The 18,243-nt window shown below is 36.9% G+C and overlaps 2 long non-coding RNA genes and 1 pseudogene across 3 annotated transcripts; 2 read left to right on the top strand and 1 right to left on the bottom strand.

Annotated features, from left to right (window-relative positions):
• Positions 1-6,828: 6,828 nt before the first annotated feature.
• LOC107022082 lies at positions 6,829-17,535 on the top strand (annotated as a pseudogene).
• Positions 7,662-11,408, top strand: LOC107021706. 2 transcript variants are annotated; one of them, XR_003578764.1, is made up of 6 exons: positions 7,662-7,997; positions 8,070-8,184; positions 9,952-10,023; positions 10,102-10,167; positions 10,339-10,846; positions 10,949-11,408. It is a non-coding gene; the product is annotated as an uncharacterized LOC107021706 (long non-coding RNA). The 2 variants fall into 2 exon arrangements; XR_001457065.2 differs by having other exon boundaries at positions 7,664-7,997; positions 9,949-10,023; positions 10,949-11,406.
• LOC114077520 lies at positions 11,544-12,251 on the bottom strand. Its single transcript, XR_003578765.1, has 2 exons — positions 11,959-12,251; positions 11,544-11,780 (listed from the first exon to the last, which is right to left on the bottom strand). It is a non-coding gene; the product is annotated as an uncharacterized LOC114077520 (long non-coding RNA).
• Positions 17,536-18,243: the final 708 nt, after the last annotated feature.

Below are 18,243 nucleotides of genomic sequence, written 5' to 3'. Positions count from 1 at the left end.
CATACGCAATTACGTTCTTCTCTTGCATTAGCACTGCACCCAAACCAGAATAGGATGCATCACAATATACAATGAAGTTCTTACCCTCTACTGGCAAGGTAAGGATAGGTGCGCTAGTCAACAAGGTCTTGAGTTTCTGAAAGCTTTCCTCACATTCATCCGACCATACAAATGGAACATTCTGCTTAGTCAAGTTCGTCAATTGGGAAGCAATAGAAGAGAATCCCTTGACAAATCGACGGTAGTAACTGGCTAAACCAACAAAGCTTCTTATTTCTGACACATTAGTAGGTCTTACCCAATTCTTCACTACTTCGATCTTAGAAGGATCCACCATCACTCCATCCTTAGAAACCACGTGCCCCAAGAAGGACACTGAATCTAGCCAAAACTCACACTTGGAGAATTTGGCATAAAGCTTTTTCTCCCTCAACATTTCCAACACAATTCTCAAATGCTCCTCATGTTCCTTCTTACTCTTGGAGTATATCAGTATATCATCAATAAATACGATCACAAAGAGATCCAAATATGGCTTAAAAATCCCGTTCATCAAGCTCATGAAAGCAGCAGGGGCATTCGTTAGTCCAAAGGACATTACCAAGAATTCATAATGCCCATACCTGGTTCGAAAAGCAGTCTTTGGCACATCTGCTGCCCGTATTTTCAATTGATGATAACCAGACCTCAAGTCAATCTTAGAGAAGACACAAGCACCTTGTAACTGATCGAACAAATCATCAATGCGAGGAAGAGGATACCTGTTCTTAACAGTTACTTTATTTAGTTGCCGGTAATCTATGCACATCCGAAGACTCCCATCTTTCTTCTTCACAAACAAAACAGGAGCACCCCAAGGGGATGCACTCGGTCTAATAAAGCCTTTCCCTAACAATTCTTGAAGTTGGGCTTTTAACTCCCTTAACTCTGCTGGAGCCATTCTATAAGGGGGTATGGAAATGGGACGAGTACCGGGCTCCAAATCAATGCAAAAGTCAATATCTCTATCCGGGGGCATACCAGGAAGGTCTGCAGGGAACACATCCAGAAACTCACGAACTACCGAAACCGACTCAATCGAAGGTACTTGGGTAGTATCATCCCTGAGGTGTGCCAAGAACGCTAAACACCCTTTACTAACCATTTTCTTAGCACGAAGAAAGGAGATGATACGAACTGGAGTGGAAGTGTAGTCACCCTCCCACACTAACGGATCTGTCCCAGGCTTGGCTAACGTTACAGTTTTAGCATTACAATCTAAGATTGCAAAATTTGGAGAAAGCCAAGTCATACCCAGAATTACATCGAAATCAACCATTTCTAAGATAACCAAGTCTACACGAGTATTGCTACCCATAAAAGTCACCAGACAAGACCTATATACCTTTTCGACTATCACAGACTCACCCACCGGAGTAGAAACACGAATAGGCATGTCAAGCAATTCACAATGTAAATTAAGACCAGTAGCAAATGAGGAAGATACATATGAAAATGTGGAGCCAGGATCAAATAATACAGAATCCATGCAATCACAAACCAAAAGATTACCTGTGATAACAGCATCTGATGTCTCCGCTTCAGACCGCCCAGGGAAAGCGTAACAATGGGCCCTATCACCTGTCTGCCCGTTGCCCCTACCATGTGGTGTTGTAGTAGCTCCAGTTTGTCCGTCACCCCGGCCGTTTTGGTGACCACCATTACCTCGGCCACCACGCCCTCCAGAATAACGGCCTCTTCCATGACCACCTCTACCTCTGGCTGTTGGGGGTCTGTAACCTTGTTTTGGACAAAACCTCCTAATGTGTCCGATCTCTCCACATTCATAACACTCTCTGGACTCAAGCTTAGGTCTCTGTGAGAACGACGAAGTCTGGGGATGACCTCCAGACTCAGAGAAGTGTTGACCGGTCTGCGGTGGACCCCCAACTACAGTCTGTAGTGAAGACTGAATTGGTCGGACTGAGTAACCTCCTGAACCCTGTCCTCTAGAGTAAGAACCATTAAACTCACCTCCCTTTCGAAACCTTTTAGATGTCGATGCCATGGTGAAGTCGTCTGGCTTCACTCCCTCCACCTCTATCACGAAGTCTACCACTTCTTGGAAGGATTTCGCTGTAGCCGCTACCTGTAAGGCTGAAATCCGCAAATCTGACCTCAACCCTTTCACAAAACGGCGAATCCGCTCTTGTGAACTGAAGCAAAGCTGGGTGGCATACCTAGATAATGCACGAAACTTAGCCTCATACGCAGTGACCGTCATTCTGCCTTGCTCTAGGCTCAAGAACTCATCTCTCCTCCTATCCCTCAAGGTCCGGGGGATATACTTCTCCATAAATAAGCTAGAGAATGACGCCCAAGTCATAGGTGGTGCCTGTGCGGGTTGACACTCAACATGTGACCGCCACCACATTTTGGCATTTCCCTGAAACTGATAGGTTACAAACTCAACGCCAAATCGTTCCACTATGCCCATTTTATGTAGTAACTCATGACAATCAACCAGAAAATCGTAGGCATCCTCAGATTCAGCACCCTTGAAGACTGGAGGTTTCAATTTCAAGAACTTACTGAAAAGTTCATGCTGATCGCTTGTCATTATAGGCCCTGTAGTCAAACGAGGAAACGTGCCTATTTCTAATGGAGCATCCATGCGGGGAGCCGCAGCAGTTGCTTGTTGTACCTCCGGAACCTGAGGTGCTGGTGCAGAAAACACTGGAGGTGTCTGGCCTTGATCAGATAACCCGCTAAGATAAGCAAGAACCTGATTAATCATCTCTGGGGTAGGTTGGGGTGGTAATTCCTCATTCTGCACTTGCTCATTTTCCCCTTCCTCACCCTCTCTTACTACTTCCTCAGTCGGTGGAGGAGTCACCGCCCTAGTACTAGATGGGCCAGGTTCTTGTCCTCTTCCTCTAGAGGACGTCCTCCCACGACCTCTACCACGGCCTCTTGTCGCTGTTCTTCCTCGAGCTACAGCCCCAGTGGCTGGCTCAGACGCACCCTGTCCCGCCGGTGCTGGTGTTGACGTAGTCGTTGCTCTAGTTCTAACCATCTGCGAAATAGAGTGAAGATGGTCAGATACCAATTTGTATCACCTAGATACCAATTGGATCCAAGTAATAGCACGAAAGAAAGAAAGAAAGGAATTTTTCCAAAAGTCCTATAGCCTCTCAAAGAAAAGTAAAGGCGTCCCCCTACCGTTCCTTAAGACTCTACTAGACTCGTTCTTGTGTGATGAGACCAACGAACCTAATGCTCTGATACCAAGTTTGTCACGACCCAAAACGGGGCCCGAGTGGCACCCACACTTATCCTACTATGTGAGCGAACCAACCAATCTAAACCCCAACATTTCAACCATAATAAACAAAATATAATGCGGAAGACTTAAAACTCATTAATGAAAATCGATTAAATAACTTCTAAAAACTCAATACTAATTATTCCCAAAACCTGGAAGTCATCACCACAAGAACATCTATCCTCAAATTACTAATCTAAGAGTATCTAAGAAGCTAAAATAAGTAAAAAGCTAGTCCATGCCGAAATCTCAAGGCATCAAGACATGAAGAGGAAGATCCAGTCCAAGCTAGAAGCAATAGCTCACCCTGAAATCTGGCTTGATGAAGACTGGCTAGAGTTGCGGCTGAGTTGAAGACGATGGCACGTTTGCTGCACTCCACAAATAATAAAGAAAGAAACATACAAGTAGGGGTCAGTACAAAACACAAGTACTGAGTAGGTATCATCGGCCAACTCAAAATAGAAAACAGTATATATCAGATAATATCATAAATCAACTACAATACTCAACGTGTAGCAACAACAAGTTCTATAATCATTAATAAGCACCGTCAAGTTCACACATGAGGACTCAAGCCTCAATACCATACTCATTTGGGAATTAGGTTCATTAGATTGAGTATATTAACATCTTTCAAGATTCATTATCTTTATTCCTCTTGTGTCGGTACGTGACACTCCGCTCCCCTACTACTATGTGTCGGTACGTGACACTCCGATCCCCTAATTCTACGTGTCGGTTCGTGACACCCGATCCCCTAATTCTACGTGTCGGTTCGTGACACCCGATCCCCTAATTCTACGTGTCGGTTCGTGACACCCGATCCCCTAATTCTACGTGTCGGTTCGTGACACCCGATCCCCTAATTCTACGTGTCGGTTCGTGACACCCGATCCCCTAATTCTACGTGTCGGTTCGTGACACCCGATCCCCTAATTCTACGTGTCGGTTCGTGACACCCGATCCCCTAATTCTACGTGTCGGTTCGTGACACCCGATCCCCTAATTCTACGTGTCGGTTCGTGACACCCGATCCCCTAATTCTACGTGTCGGTTCGTGACACCCGATCCCCTAATTCTACGTGTCGGTTCGTGACACCCGATCCCCTAATTCTACGTGTCGGTTCGTGACACCCGATCCCCTAATTCTACGTGTCGGTTCGTGACACCCGATCCCCTAATTCTACGTGTCGGTTCGTGACACCCGATCCCCTAATTCTACGTGTCGGTTCGTGACACCCGATCCCCTAATTCTACGTGTCGGTTCGTGACACCCGATCCCCTAATTCTACGTGTCGGTTCGTGACACCCGCTCCCCTAATTCTACGTGTCGGTTCGTGACACCCGCTCCCCTAATTTCATTCTATTAATTCATCAATCCTTCTTTTATACCAAGGCATCATCAACCCCATTACTTTAGTTCATCAAGCCTTCTTTTATACCAAGGCATCATCAATCTCATTAACAAAGTAGATTAGGGTTTTTCAAGATTTGGGATTCAATAGCTTCATCATGCTTATTTTATCACAATTATATAATCACATTCATACAAGCATACAATTAAGCATATAGAAGGGTTTACAATACTACCCAATACATATCATTCGCTATTAAGAGTTTACTACGAATAGCATAAACCATAACCTACCTCCACCGAAGATTCGTGATCAAGCAAGCAAATTCCCCAAATCCTTGTTGTCCTCTTCGTTTCTCTCTCTCTCTACTCGTTCTCCCTCTCTTTCTGTTCTTTTTCTTTTTCTTATTCAAACCCTCTTTCTTTTACCCTAATTAGCATATAATTAAGTATAAAGATGGCAATAATATCCCACTAATTAACTCAAGGTTACCTCTTTTAACCCCCAAGTAATTAGACTTATTAACATTAACCCACTAACTTTATAATTAAAGCAGGAATAGTCCAAAACGCCCCTTAAATTACTTAACAGAAATCCGACCCAGCCTGGGATTACGCAGCCTGTGACGGCCCGTCGTGCCTGCGACGGTCCGTCCTGCTGCTTCCGTCACAAAGTTCAGAGACTCAATTTCCTTGAAGAGTCTGTGACGGTCCGTCGTGCCCACGACGGTCCGTCCTGCCATGTCGTCACGAAGTTCAGAGAGTCGATTTCAGTACCCAAATTTCAGAATTCTAAGTGTTTTGGAACGAGACCCCCTCGACGGTCCGTCGTGCCCATGACGGTCCGTCGTGGGTTCCGTCGACTCAGACAGTTTTTCCAGAAATAAAATCTGCTGCTCAAAACGACTAAACAGGTCGTTACAAACATATAATCTGTTGGTTTGTCAGCATTTTAATATTAATATTTGATAATATTAATTTGCTTAGTGTTGGAGTCAAAATGTTGCATTTCCAAGCTGTTGTCATTCTACTGTTGGTGAAGGTTTTATTTTGCCATTGTATCATTAAAGTTGTTGCATTACTCTTAGAGTTAGTGCATATATGTTACTAACATTTATCTGACAACATTGTTATTTTCTTTTTGGCCGTTGTGAATTGTTGTGGCCATTGTGAAACTCCTTCATTTGCACGTTAGTGCATCGATGCCCTCACCATTATCTCATTCTTTACTCCTCCATTATTCTTTGTAATATATGTAACATATGTAACCTCTAAGCCATTTATCTTAATTATTTACTACACCATTATCTTTCTATTCATTGCTAGGAAGATTTCTTATAGTATAAATAGTGGTGGTCTTCATTTGGTTTGAGATATACAAACACAAAAAAAAACATAGAGTGAAAGAGTTAGTAAAAAAAGAGAGTTATTATTAGTTGAAGGGTGGTGTTCTTAGTTATGGAGCTTTGGACTCAACTTCTGTCCAAAGTTGTGGGGTTATTCTTTGTGAAGGTTGTTGTATCCTGGAGGGGACAAGGTAAAGAGGACTACTGCTGGTCCGGTGAAAATGTTTGTTGCTGGGGGTTGAATCCCCTTAAAAGAGAGCGAGATGTCCGCGCCTCATTTTGAAGAGATTTTATTTCTTCATTTCATTTTCAGTTGTAATTTTGTAATTTTTGTTATCTTATAAGTTTTCACTAACAATCTTAAGGAGAGTTCAACATGGGTACAATTGAAAAAAGCGTGAAAGTCAAGATGGGAGACCTTAACAAGCCCTTTCGGTTCAATGGTAACCATTTTAAGAGATGGAAGGGTAAAATACTTTTCTACTTAAGTCTTCTCAATGTTTCTTATGTGTTAACTTAGAAGAATCCGAATAAAGTAGACACCACTTCTATGTATGATGATGAAGCTATTTCTCATCTAGAGAAAGTGGAAAAGTATGATGGTAATTCCTATAAATGTCAGTATTATATTCTTAATTATCTATCTGATAATTTTTATGATTATTATTATAGAATTTACTCTAGTGCAAAAAATTTGGAAGGCACTGCAGAGTAAGTATGATACCGAAGAGGCGGGAGCGAAAAAAATATGCGGCAAATATATTTTTTCGTTTTCAATGGTGGACAGTAAGTCAGTGTAAGACCAAACTCAAGAATTTATCATGATTGTTAGAGAGCTTAGGTCTGAAGAGGGTAAAATTGGAGATAACCTTATTGTTTGTCGAATAGTAGATAAAATGGCAAAAGGTAACATCTCCTCAAACCTTGATGGTAAAAATCTGCATGGAAGAAGAAGCAAGGGGCCAAGATGCACTTTTACAAACAGAAGAGAATAACATCACAAAGAGGGTAAATTTAATTACTTCGAATAATGCTAATCCTGAAACTCACAAAAGTACTTCTTTAAATCCTAAGAAGAAAAAATTGAAGAAAAATAATGGTAGGCCTCCCAAGGAAAATAATGGTGATAATGACCAAGCACAAAATCAACATGTTCAAAAAAAGGGACCATGCTTTAAACTACTTGGAATAAATGGATGTGTAAAAAATGGAGCTGGAGGTAAAAAGAGAGGGGAACAAATGAATGTCGAACATGGAAAAAGTGTAGAGTTAAAAAAGAGAAGACTTAAGTCAGTGACAGAAGCAATAGTTCTTTCGATTATGATAGTGACACTACACCATTTTAGGTCTACAGCCACACTAATTCTAGACTACACTTTTAAAGTGTTGCCTAAAATATTTTTGAGAACGCTTTTAAAGTGTAGCAATTTTTTTTTTTACTTTTAGCAATGATAATATTGGCAACACTTGAAAGGTGTACTCTTTAATGCTATAAGCTACACTTTATAAGTGTTGCTACAAAATGATATAATTGGCAATAATTTTTTACATATATGACCACACTTTTTAAATGTCCTATTTTTATTATTGTAAAAACAACACATTATAAGTGTGGCCTTAAAAGTTTCACAAAAATTTTATATTCCCTCCAACAATTTTAACTCTCCCTCCTATTTTTATTGGCCAAAAAAATAAACATTAAAAATAATAAATCAAAAAGACTTTCATTTTCTGAAGATCGAGCTTTCCCTTTCCCTTTCCATTTCATTTGCTGAAGATCGAGCTTTTCCTTTCCCTTTTCCTTTCCCTTTCATTTCCTGAAGATCGAGCTTTTCCTTCAAGTCACGCTTCCCTTTCCTTCTCCGAGCAGAAGAACTCACAATTTCTCTTTTCTGAGCTGAAGTCGAACTGAAGATCGACTGAAGATCGAGCTGCAGAACTCATCGAGCTGACTGAGCTTTCTCTTCTCCGAGCTGAAGAATTCGTCAAGGTAAGAGCTGAAGAGTAGAAGATTTCATCAAGCTTCTTCATACTGAATGAATTTTTGTTCTTTTTGGTTTAGAAGGAATTGATTGGGGTTGTTGGCAAGATGAACTGAAGTTAAGTCTCTCCGTCACACTTTTCTCTCAGATTTCTCGTTGCAGAACTTGATTTCAGACAGATTTAGGGTATACCGAGTAAGAATTGTATCTTTGAAAGTCTAAATTTTAGCTTTAGGATTTTGATGTTCTTGTATTCTTGTACAATTTTTGGGAGTCTAGCTCGTAATTTAGCTTTGTTAGTTGATTTCTGGGTGCCCTGAGTCTTAAACACGAGTCTTCTACTCTTCTGCATTTGTGCTGTTGACAACAGAACAGTTCTGATGGAGCCCTTAGATGGTTAGAGTTGACAAAGTTCCTTCTTTCTGGAAAAACTTAAATATAACGATACTGCTAACGATACTGCTAACCGTCATTGCTAATTCCAGAATGGAATTAGCTTCTGTCCAAGAATAATATGTTCCGTGTTTTGGATCAACAAGATCCATCAAATTTCCCTGCTCTTGTAACACATAAGCCTGCAATCGAACCAGCAGATATCGATCAAATTAGAAAAGGCATTCAAGTAAAAAGACAATGGCAACTGTTTATTAGGCATGTGCATCAATGAATGAAACTGGAAACTTCTCGTTTGAGGCTTTACTGAATCAAGAATGTAAACTTTCTTATCACTTGGCCTGCAACTAGCACTATTTCTCCCGCTTATAATTTCAAGTGTAACAACCCCAAAAGCTGTAAATGTCTACTTTTGGTGTTAAGTAGCCGCGCATTGCATATTCTGGTGCCATATATCCTCTATAAAAATTAGAGAAGAAATACACTTATCTGTAAGAAAATACGTATAGCAAAAGTTTTAAGGTAACATGGTGGAGAAGGATTAGCAGAGGATGGAAATGTTGATTTCTCCATAGTTCTGGAAACTTGGTTCTTTTTATATCAATCATGTGCTTATTTAAGTTGTCGTACAAGCATTAACGATTTCATTTAAAGTATTGATGTTATTTATTGATATCATGTTTCTGCATTTTAAATCTATGGGCAATATCATTAAATTTAGTTTCCTTGAAATGTGCATTTCATCAACTTATAGGACATGTGAATGGTTCTGTAATTAGAAGAGCCTAAAGCGACGTAATCTTCTATTGTCAATAAATAGAACCGTGATATAAAGGTTCTAGGAGAGCGAGCTATTGTCATCTGCGATTCAATTTTTTTGACCTCTCAAACTAGTTGGAACGACAAAATTTTGTAGACGAGTACCTTTAGCTTTGTGTATCAAACAGACAATGTATCATTTCTATCAAGAAGCCTTCATATGGTCTCTTCTAATTTCAAAATTCTCTTTTTTATCAAATATAGTAATTTCAAAATTTTATTTCTTTGATCATGAGTAAACTGGTCGAGCATAGAGTTAGAGGGAATAGACTTACCATTTTGATGATTCTGCTCTTTTGAGCTTGTGTTCTGTATTTTATTGACAGTAGCTTGGGATTCTTGCAAAATTTCATGTGAATCGTTAGTGGTATCAACAAGTATGCCTGTATTAGGAGAGTTATTCGTGCTTGGGCTTAAAAATGTGCAATATGTAAATCTGCAGATCTATGTTGCATCTAAAAATGTGTTGTGGTATCTTGTTGTTCTATATTTAGTGGAAAAATTGTAATCTACAATATATATGTAAATCTGCAAATGTGCTATATGCAAATCTACAAATCTGCAGATCTGTAGTTTCAAGCTTAAGTTTTTACTTTTGGTCTTCTAAATAAAGTGGAGAATTTCTTTCCTTTCAATCTCGATAGAATTTCTTAATCTTGATTAGTACATTTAGTTGTGTCTATCCTATTCGTTTACTTTCCTTCTTAATTGTGTCTATTCTATTAATTTCAACTTATTTTTCCTTAGAAGTATAATTAACATTGAGAAACATTTTTGGAGGATTCAAGGTTTGATTTTGCATAGCACAAGAGCCATGAATAGGTAAGAAAATTTTATCATCTCATCAAACCTTAATATCGTAACTTACTCGTGACTTTTAAAACGTATTTGTGATGACAGGTAATTAATATGGATATCTTCTAGGAATTCAAATATCCCATCGAAGGATTGGATGAATTTAGCAAGGTATAGCAAACCATATATTGATGTTGTTGAATCATTCCTTGATTTTGCTTACTCTAATGGAAATCCTCACGGAGTAGGAAATTCAGTGTCCATGTGCAAAATGTTGTAATGTTCGTTGAACTCGAAGGAATGTAGTGTATGATCATCTAATATGCTATGGATTTGTTATAGGTTATACTAGATGGATCAATCACGAGGAATGGTATATCAAGTTGAATGTTGAAGATAATATGGAATGCTCGCGTGATGATATTGATGGGTTGTTGAATGATCAATTTAGAGATTTTGCACAGGCCGAGGGAGCTTATGATGGTCCAAAATGCCAAAAAATATTATAACTTAGTTGAAGAGGCAAGACAAGAATTATATCCACGTTGTACAGGATTCTCTAAATTATCATTCACACTTCATTTATATTTGTTGAAGTCTCTACATGGATGGAGCAATGACTCATTCACTTCTCCTTTAGAGTTACTAAAATAGGCGATGCCCGAGTTGAACATTCCTTCGTCTTACAATAAAACCAAGTCTATGGTTAAGAATCTCGGTCTTGATTATGAGAAAATTGATGCATGTCCAAATGATTGCATGTTGTTTAGGAATGATCATAAAGATGATGAGTTTTGTCATACATGCGGAGCTTCACGATATATTAAAAATCCTGAAGTTGATTGTGAGGGTGAGTCTTCTAAAAAATCACATCAAGTTTCAGCAAAGACTTTAAGACACTTCCCATTAATTCCTAGACTCAAAATGTTATTTATATGCTCAATGACGGCAGATTCTTTGAGGTGGCATGATGAGGAGCGTTCTAAAGATGGAAAGTCAATACATCCTGCTGATGGTCTAGCATGGAAAGATTTTTATAGGATGCATTCAGATTTTGCACTAGATTTTCGCAATGTGAGACTTGGATTAGCAACTGATGGGTTCAATCCATTTCGAACCATGAGTATATCTCATAGTACATGGCCAGCTATGTTGATGGCGTATAATCTGCCTCCTTGGATGTGCATGAAATATGAATATTCTATACTTTCTTTACTTATACCTGGGCCACGATCACCTGGCAATGACATTGATATTTTCTTACAACCATTGATAGATTAGTTAAAATTGTTGTGGGATTCTGGGGTTGAAACATATGATGCTTCAAGAAATCAAACTTTTCAAATGGGAGCAGCTCTTACGTGGACAATCAATGACTTTCGTGCATATTCTATGTTGTCTGGATAGAGTACAAAAGAAAAGTTTGCTTGCCCTTGTTGTAACTATAACACTAACTCTCGCTATCTTAAGCATAGTCGGATAATGTGTTATATGGATCATCATATTTTTCTACCCATGGATCATCCATGGAGATCTAACAAAAGATCTTTCAATGGAAAAACTGAATCATCTTTATTAAAGGGAACTGATGTGCTTAATTGCTTACAAGATTTTGAAAATGTGTTTGGAAAAAAGAGAAAGAGATCAAATGATGGCCCATGGAAAAAAGGGTAATTTTTTTGAATTACCTTATTGGCAGCACAACTTGTTACGCCACAACCTTGATGTAATGCACATAGAGAAGATCATAGTTAATAGCATTCTTGGAATTCTTTTTGTTATTCCTGGCAAAACAAAGGATCATGCAAAAGTCCAGTATAATTTGAAAGAGATGAAAATTAGATTGAATCTTCATCCAAAAGATATTGGAGATAATAAGAAACAAAGTTTGCAAAAGCTTGCTTCTCAATGAAAATGGAGAGAAATCAGTTTTTTGTGGAGTTTTAAAGACAGCCAAGCTACCTGATGACAGTGCCTCCAATATATCTAGGTGTGTGCACTTGGATGAAAGGAAATTGTCTGGTTATAAGACCCATGATACTCATTTTATGTTACATTCCAATACCCATTAAAAACATCCTTCCAGATCATGTGGCTATTGCTTTGATTCGTCTATGTGCCTTCTTCCAGCGTTTGTGTAATAATTTTATCACATTGGAAATTAGATTGCGTACAAGTAGAGATAAGAGAAACAATAAATCAGTTAGAGAGAATTTTTCCTCCGTCATTTTTTGACATAATGATTAATTTGCCTATTCATTTGGCGAATGAAGTGAGATTAGGTGGTTCAGTTCAAAACCCATGGATGTACTCCACGGAAAGAGAAATGGGCATATTTAAATCATATATCCGCAATAAACGTTATCCAGATGGTTGCATAATAGAGGAACGTGTTGGAATAGACTGTATGAATTTATTTTCTAGATATCTGAATGGGGGTGTACAAACAAGATTTAATAGAAAAACCCAAAATAATGATGAATGTGACCCAAGTGATGCAGAAACAATGAGTTTGTTTCCTAAAAAAGGATGTACTATAGGAGCAAATAATGAAGATCCATTTATATTAGATAACAAGTCACTAAGTCAGGCATATGCATACTTATTGAGAAATTGTGATGACATTCAATAATATATTAGGTACTTTACTTTAATATAGTATTTTCTTTAAATTTTTATATACTTTATTTATCGTTTTAACAAAGAAGTATGTTGTGTAGAGAGAATAAAAAAGAGGTTAATAATCATCCGCGAAGATCTAAATGGAGCAAGGACAAGGATCATTGTCAAAACTTCTCTCAATGGTTTGAAACTCGTACTTTGCGATAGAATGTGCCTGATTTGATAAAAAAAATTGTCTAGAGGACCAAATTCTGTTGCTAAAAGATACTCTGGGTATCTCATTAATGGATATAGATTCCATATTAGGCAACATGGTGCTAAGCGTAAAACACAAAATAGTTGTGTTACAGTTGTTGCCTCAACTACTAGCTTTGCAAGCTCAAAGGATAAGAACCCGATTGCTGCAAATTTGACTTATTATGGTAAAATAGTTGATATAATTGAGTTAGACTATTATAGTCATTTTAAGGTTGTTCTGTTTAAGTGCGATTGGTATGAGGTTGAAAAAGATATGTATGACCTTACATATGTCTATTTTAATTAGAGATGCTCGCAAGAAGAGCCTTTTGTGCTTGCATATGAAGTACATCAATGCTTCTATGTGCAAGATCCATATGATCAAGATAGACATTATGTTATGAAGACTGTTCTGAGAGACTTGTTTAACATGAGCGATGAATTTGAATCTGATCTCCCAGAAAATTATGAAAATGCGTTGTCTGAACACTTGATGGGACCACCACACCAAAATTTGATGGTGAAGTTCCCTTAGTAAGGACTGATGTACCAGAAACTGTTATTGATGTGCCTTCGGAGGAATTTGATAATCAACAACTTGAGGTCGAGTATGAAAAGGAGTTTGAAGATGAGTCTGAAAAGGAGTTTGAAGATGAGTCTGAAGTGAGTATGAAGATGATTTTGTAGATGAGTCAGAAGAAGAATCCGAAGACGAGTTTGATGATGACACACCATGATCTTTCTTATTATTGTGATGACCATATAGTGCTAACTTACTCTTTTGGTCATTTGACTGTTTTTGTACAAATATCTTAAGATGTCAATGACTAAGGTTAGTAATATCTGGAGTATTAGTGTTACAATTATGAAATTGCTTTCTGATCTGTAAATGTGAATTGTTGTTGTCATCTAAATACTTATTTTTTTCTATTACAATCAGGCATTGGACATTACAGGCAGCACAGTGAAATCAATCCTCTGTATGTTGCTCTCTCCTATCCTCTGTATGTTACTCTCTCCTATCTTTCTCGAAGCTAATGATTAGTTCACTACTCATTCTAATTAGCAGAGTGAATGCAACACATTTAAATCTTTTGAAGTTAAATTTATGTATCCTTTTCTATCTAATATTCCTAGAACGTACTGAAAACCCTATCTTAAACACTTCTGAAGGTTTTAAGAAAATTTTAATCTTTTTCATGGTTTGCTTAGATTTCTGTTGTTGGGTTTTGTATTCTATTTTGAACTCCCTCTAATTCCTCACTTGCTTTATACTTTGTGTTTGCCCTTTTCTTATTTGGCCTTGCTGTTTCTCTTTTCATACTTGTTGTTGTTCATAATCCTCTCTTCTTCCTTTCTTACCTGTTTCTTTTTGCTCTTATTACTGATTTTCTGCTCTGGAACTCTATCTCTTTCCGCAATAACACAATGTGAAATTTTCTTAGTTTACAATTATATATAAAAAAAAAAAGAAAGTTCTTAATAGCATATCAATGGTGTACATCATGCATGTTACAAGTCATTTAAGAATGGAAACGAAAAAACCATATCTCTTTATACTTCACAATTTTTCCATGTATCAACCCACAAGCCTCGATTATTACTAACTCCTGCTCAGAAGAAGTGCAGCTGAAATATCTGTAGTTTACCAAAATTAAAAGTTATAGTAAGTGAATAGTCGAGCAGAAACTATACTGACCTGTAGCTTCAGTTGAGTTCCGGTTGCTCTACCAATCTACAATTAGATGTACTGATTCACATCTAATTGCAAAATTTTCTAGGTATTTGATAGAATTTTCCGGTGTTATGCTGTGGTGATTGCGGTTATTGTGGTTGTTGCAGAGACTGAATGGGAATTTTTCATCAAGTTCTGAAAGGTGAGTTGTGAAGTCTTAGTTTTCCTTCTATTATTTGCTGGCATTTTTATCAATTAGACATGTGTTTGAAATGAGGCGTTGTAATTGGAACTGTTCAAATTTCAATGCCAATACTAGTATGTGTTTGCATTTTGTTCTGCTTTATTTACAAAATCAAGCATCAATGATTCGATTGATGATAATATAATTGTAGTTTTGTAACATCAATCATTGCAGTTTTAACAGCACAAACAATTGAGTGACATCATATAGTAATAGTAGGGAACCACCCAAAAATGAAGGTGTTGTTTCCGGCTTGTTTGGTATGGTTGGAATTCAAACAACTTCTATCATTTTTTTTAATTTATGGGCTTGTGATGCTACCAATTACTTTTACACTTTTGTTACTTTTTTCACTATTGATTGTAATAGAGAATCATCTCATGGATGTTAAGTCAGTGTGGAACTATTTACTGCTATTATCTGTCTCTCTAGAGTGCTATAGCTTCTGTCGAATATAGTTGCTGGTGAAAATAGTTGCAATCTGGATCATCTCAAGATAAATAGTATTTGCCTTCAAGGAAAATAGTTTCAATCTGATTACTGTTTTTGCAATCTGGAAAGTTGGGCAGGTTGGGATATTTGGGCAGGTTGGGCAGTTTGCCTTCAAGGAAAATAGTTTTGCAATCTGGAATATAGTATGTAATTTCAAAGTTCCTTAGTAGTAAGTACACTTTGCAAATTGAGCAATATTACCTCTAAACAGTAAATTGAGAGTAACAGATATCTACAGCATGAATGATTATATAAACTACTGCAATCTTCACTTCTTGCCTCTTCAATAATGTTGCAATATGGAACTTCTTGCCTATTGTATAACCATCGCAATCTGATTTGTGTAGGGAAATGGAGGTGAAAAAATTTAAAGTGGATGATGAAGAGTTTTTGAACTATTGTAAAAGTGTGAATACATTATATATTATTTTATGAAATATATTCATTGGTGTAATATATTGAACTATTGTAAGAGTACTTTTTGAACTGTTGTGTACACATTTAGAATATTGCTTTATAAGTATGTGTATGTACACACCACATATTATGTTTTGAAGTTTATGGAAAATCTATAAATTTTTAAGAGTACTTAATGCTTGAGATTATTTTTTGCAAAACAATATTGGTGTATTTTACTTAGAAATTGTGGCATATAAATTGTGTATGCATATGGGCAAAGACTACACTTCGAAGTGTTGTCATATATTAGATATAAAACGCAACACTTCATAATTGTGGGCAATATGGTAGCAAAGGCCACACTTAAAAGTGTAGCAGGTAAGACAACCCTTTTAAACGTAGCTGGAAAGTGTGGCCTTTTAGACTATTAGGCTACGCTTGAATGTGTCGCTGCTAAGGCCACACTTTTAAGCATAGCTGAAAAGCGTGGTCTTTTTACCTTTAAGGCTACGCTTAAAAGTGTAGCTGACAAGGCAACACTTTTAAACGTAGTTACAAAAGCGTGGACTTTTTCTTTTTTGGCAACACTTTTATGCTTAGCTGCTAAGGCATAAAAGTGTTGCCTAAACCCTAAGGTTACAGGACTTTCAGCCACCCCTGAAAAAGTGTGGCTTAAAGTCAAAAAGTGTGTCCTTTTATCAAAGGCCACACTTTTCTAGGATGGTGGTAGACATAAAATGTTTTAGTGTGATGAGCATTACATTGTAGAAGAAGAGGTGAAAACAAAAGAAGAGACAGATAAAAGGGCTTCATATTCAAAACACATATATATGGAAGAGGAAGAAGATGAGAAGCAGGAGAGGGAGGGGAGGAGCGGGAAGCTCAGGAAGACGAAGATGATGAAGAGAATGAAAGGGTTGGAACATATACAAAAAAGGTGCACCATTTCGAAGGTAGAGACAATTATTGAAGATCTCTATATGCACTTCTATTCATTTATTATCAGTATAATGCTGCTAAAATGAGATCTTGGTATATTTGGACATATCTTGTTGTCTTATGAATATCATGAAATATTTAGGCTTATAATTTATTTTTAAAAAGACGGGGTAGTTGGTTTGATTACAAAATGAGCCTAAAGACAAATTTTGTTAGTTTTTTGAATACCAGAGAATAGAAAATTTAAATACATGTTTGACACTTTGATATACGCCAATAATATCTTTTATTTGTTAATGTCCATTTTCAATGAACTGTAACCACACAAAATAAAATTGGTGGAGTATTTGTGATTTTCCAGAAATTTGTGTTTGTGAACCTAATTGGTTATCTTTTTTCATGTAGTTGGATGCCAAAAAGTCAATGTTTTCAAGGTGCATGATGTCCCTGAACATTATGGTGCAGATATATTCAAATGTGGACATGCAACTAAACTCAAAAATCCTTACTTTCAATCAAAAGTACTAGAAAAATTAGACACCAATATGTAACAAAAACACTATAAGTATATATTCTATTAAATGATTCTCTAGTTTAATCTTATAACATTCTCAGTTAACAATGCATTTGTTCCTAATTACAGTACATTCCCATGGATATGCTTAGAGATTTATAATTTGAACTCCCACCAAGAATGAACATTCGCGACTCTGCATGCAGAGAATTTGAGACAAGAATCAGTAAATGAACCGACGGTAGACTATGGCTTTTTGGTGGATGCCTCAATTTAGTTAGGCTTAATCTTTTGTAGAAAGATGACAGGTATATCTATGAATTTGTGAGAGGAAAATGTGGAAAGGCCCTTTACATACAAGTTCATGTTCTCCATGAAGGGTCAAGTTCTCATCCAGACAATAAACAAAAGAAATAGTTTGATGTTATTTAACATAGCATTTTCATTTTTATGGCCTTTAGTGTTGTTGTCTATTGACAAATTTTGAAGAAAATAAGTATTGTTGTTTGTTGACAAACACATAAAATGTTTTTTTAGTTAGTATTATTGCTTTGATAAAAAGAATTGAAGATTGTATTAGTTTGATATTAATCATGAATTATATATGTTTAAGGGTAGTAACATGACTACAAATACCTTATTTAGAGTTTTCTCTTATAGCTACAAATTTAAGATCTAAAAAACTTCTTAGAGAGAACACTTTTATTTTCTTTTAAGATATGTAAATCTTAGTTATAAATGTAAATTGTAAGACTGCAATTTTATTTATTTATTTATTTTAGATTCACAATGTCATGTTCATGTGCTTATTTGATCTTAATCATGAATAACACATGTAAATATTTTTTAATTATGGTGGTGGGGTGAAAGCTCCACTTAAAATATTAATAAATAACACTTACTATTATCTAGAGAGCATACATATATGCAACATCCTCTCATGGTAGGGAGATGTATGAAGTGACATCATTTTAGGTAATCTCCTGCAATGAACTTATTATTTATCATGACTAATGGTTTAACACGCTTATCAAAAATCTTATTCTGATTCAAGTGTCAACGATCATGAGTAGTAGAATTAAATTAACCAAGGATTGGGGTCGAGTCCCAAGGGAGTGGTCTCAA

This window comes from Solanum pennellii, chromosome 6 (assembly GCF_001406875.1).
Source record: "Solanum pennellii chromosome 6, SPENNV200".
Classification (NCBI taxonomy): domain Eukaryota; kingdom Viridiplantae; phylum Streptophyta; class Magnoliopsida; order Solanales; family Solanaceae; genus Solanum; species Solanum pennellii.
This window is presented reverse-complemented; position numbering and strand designations above follow the sequence as displayed.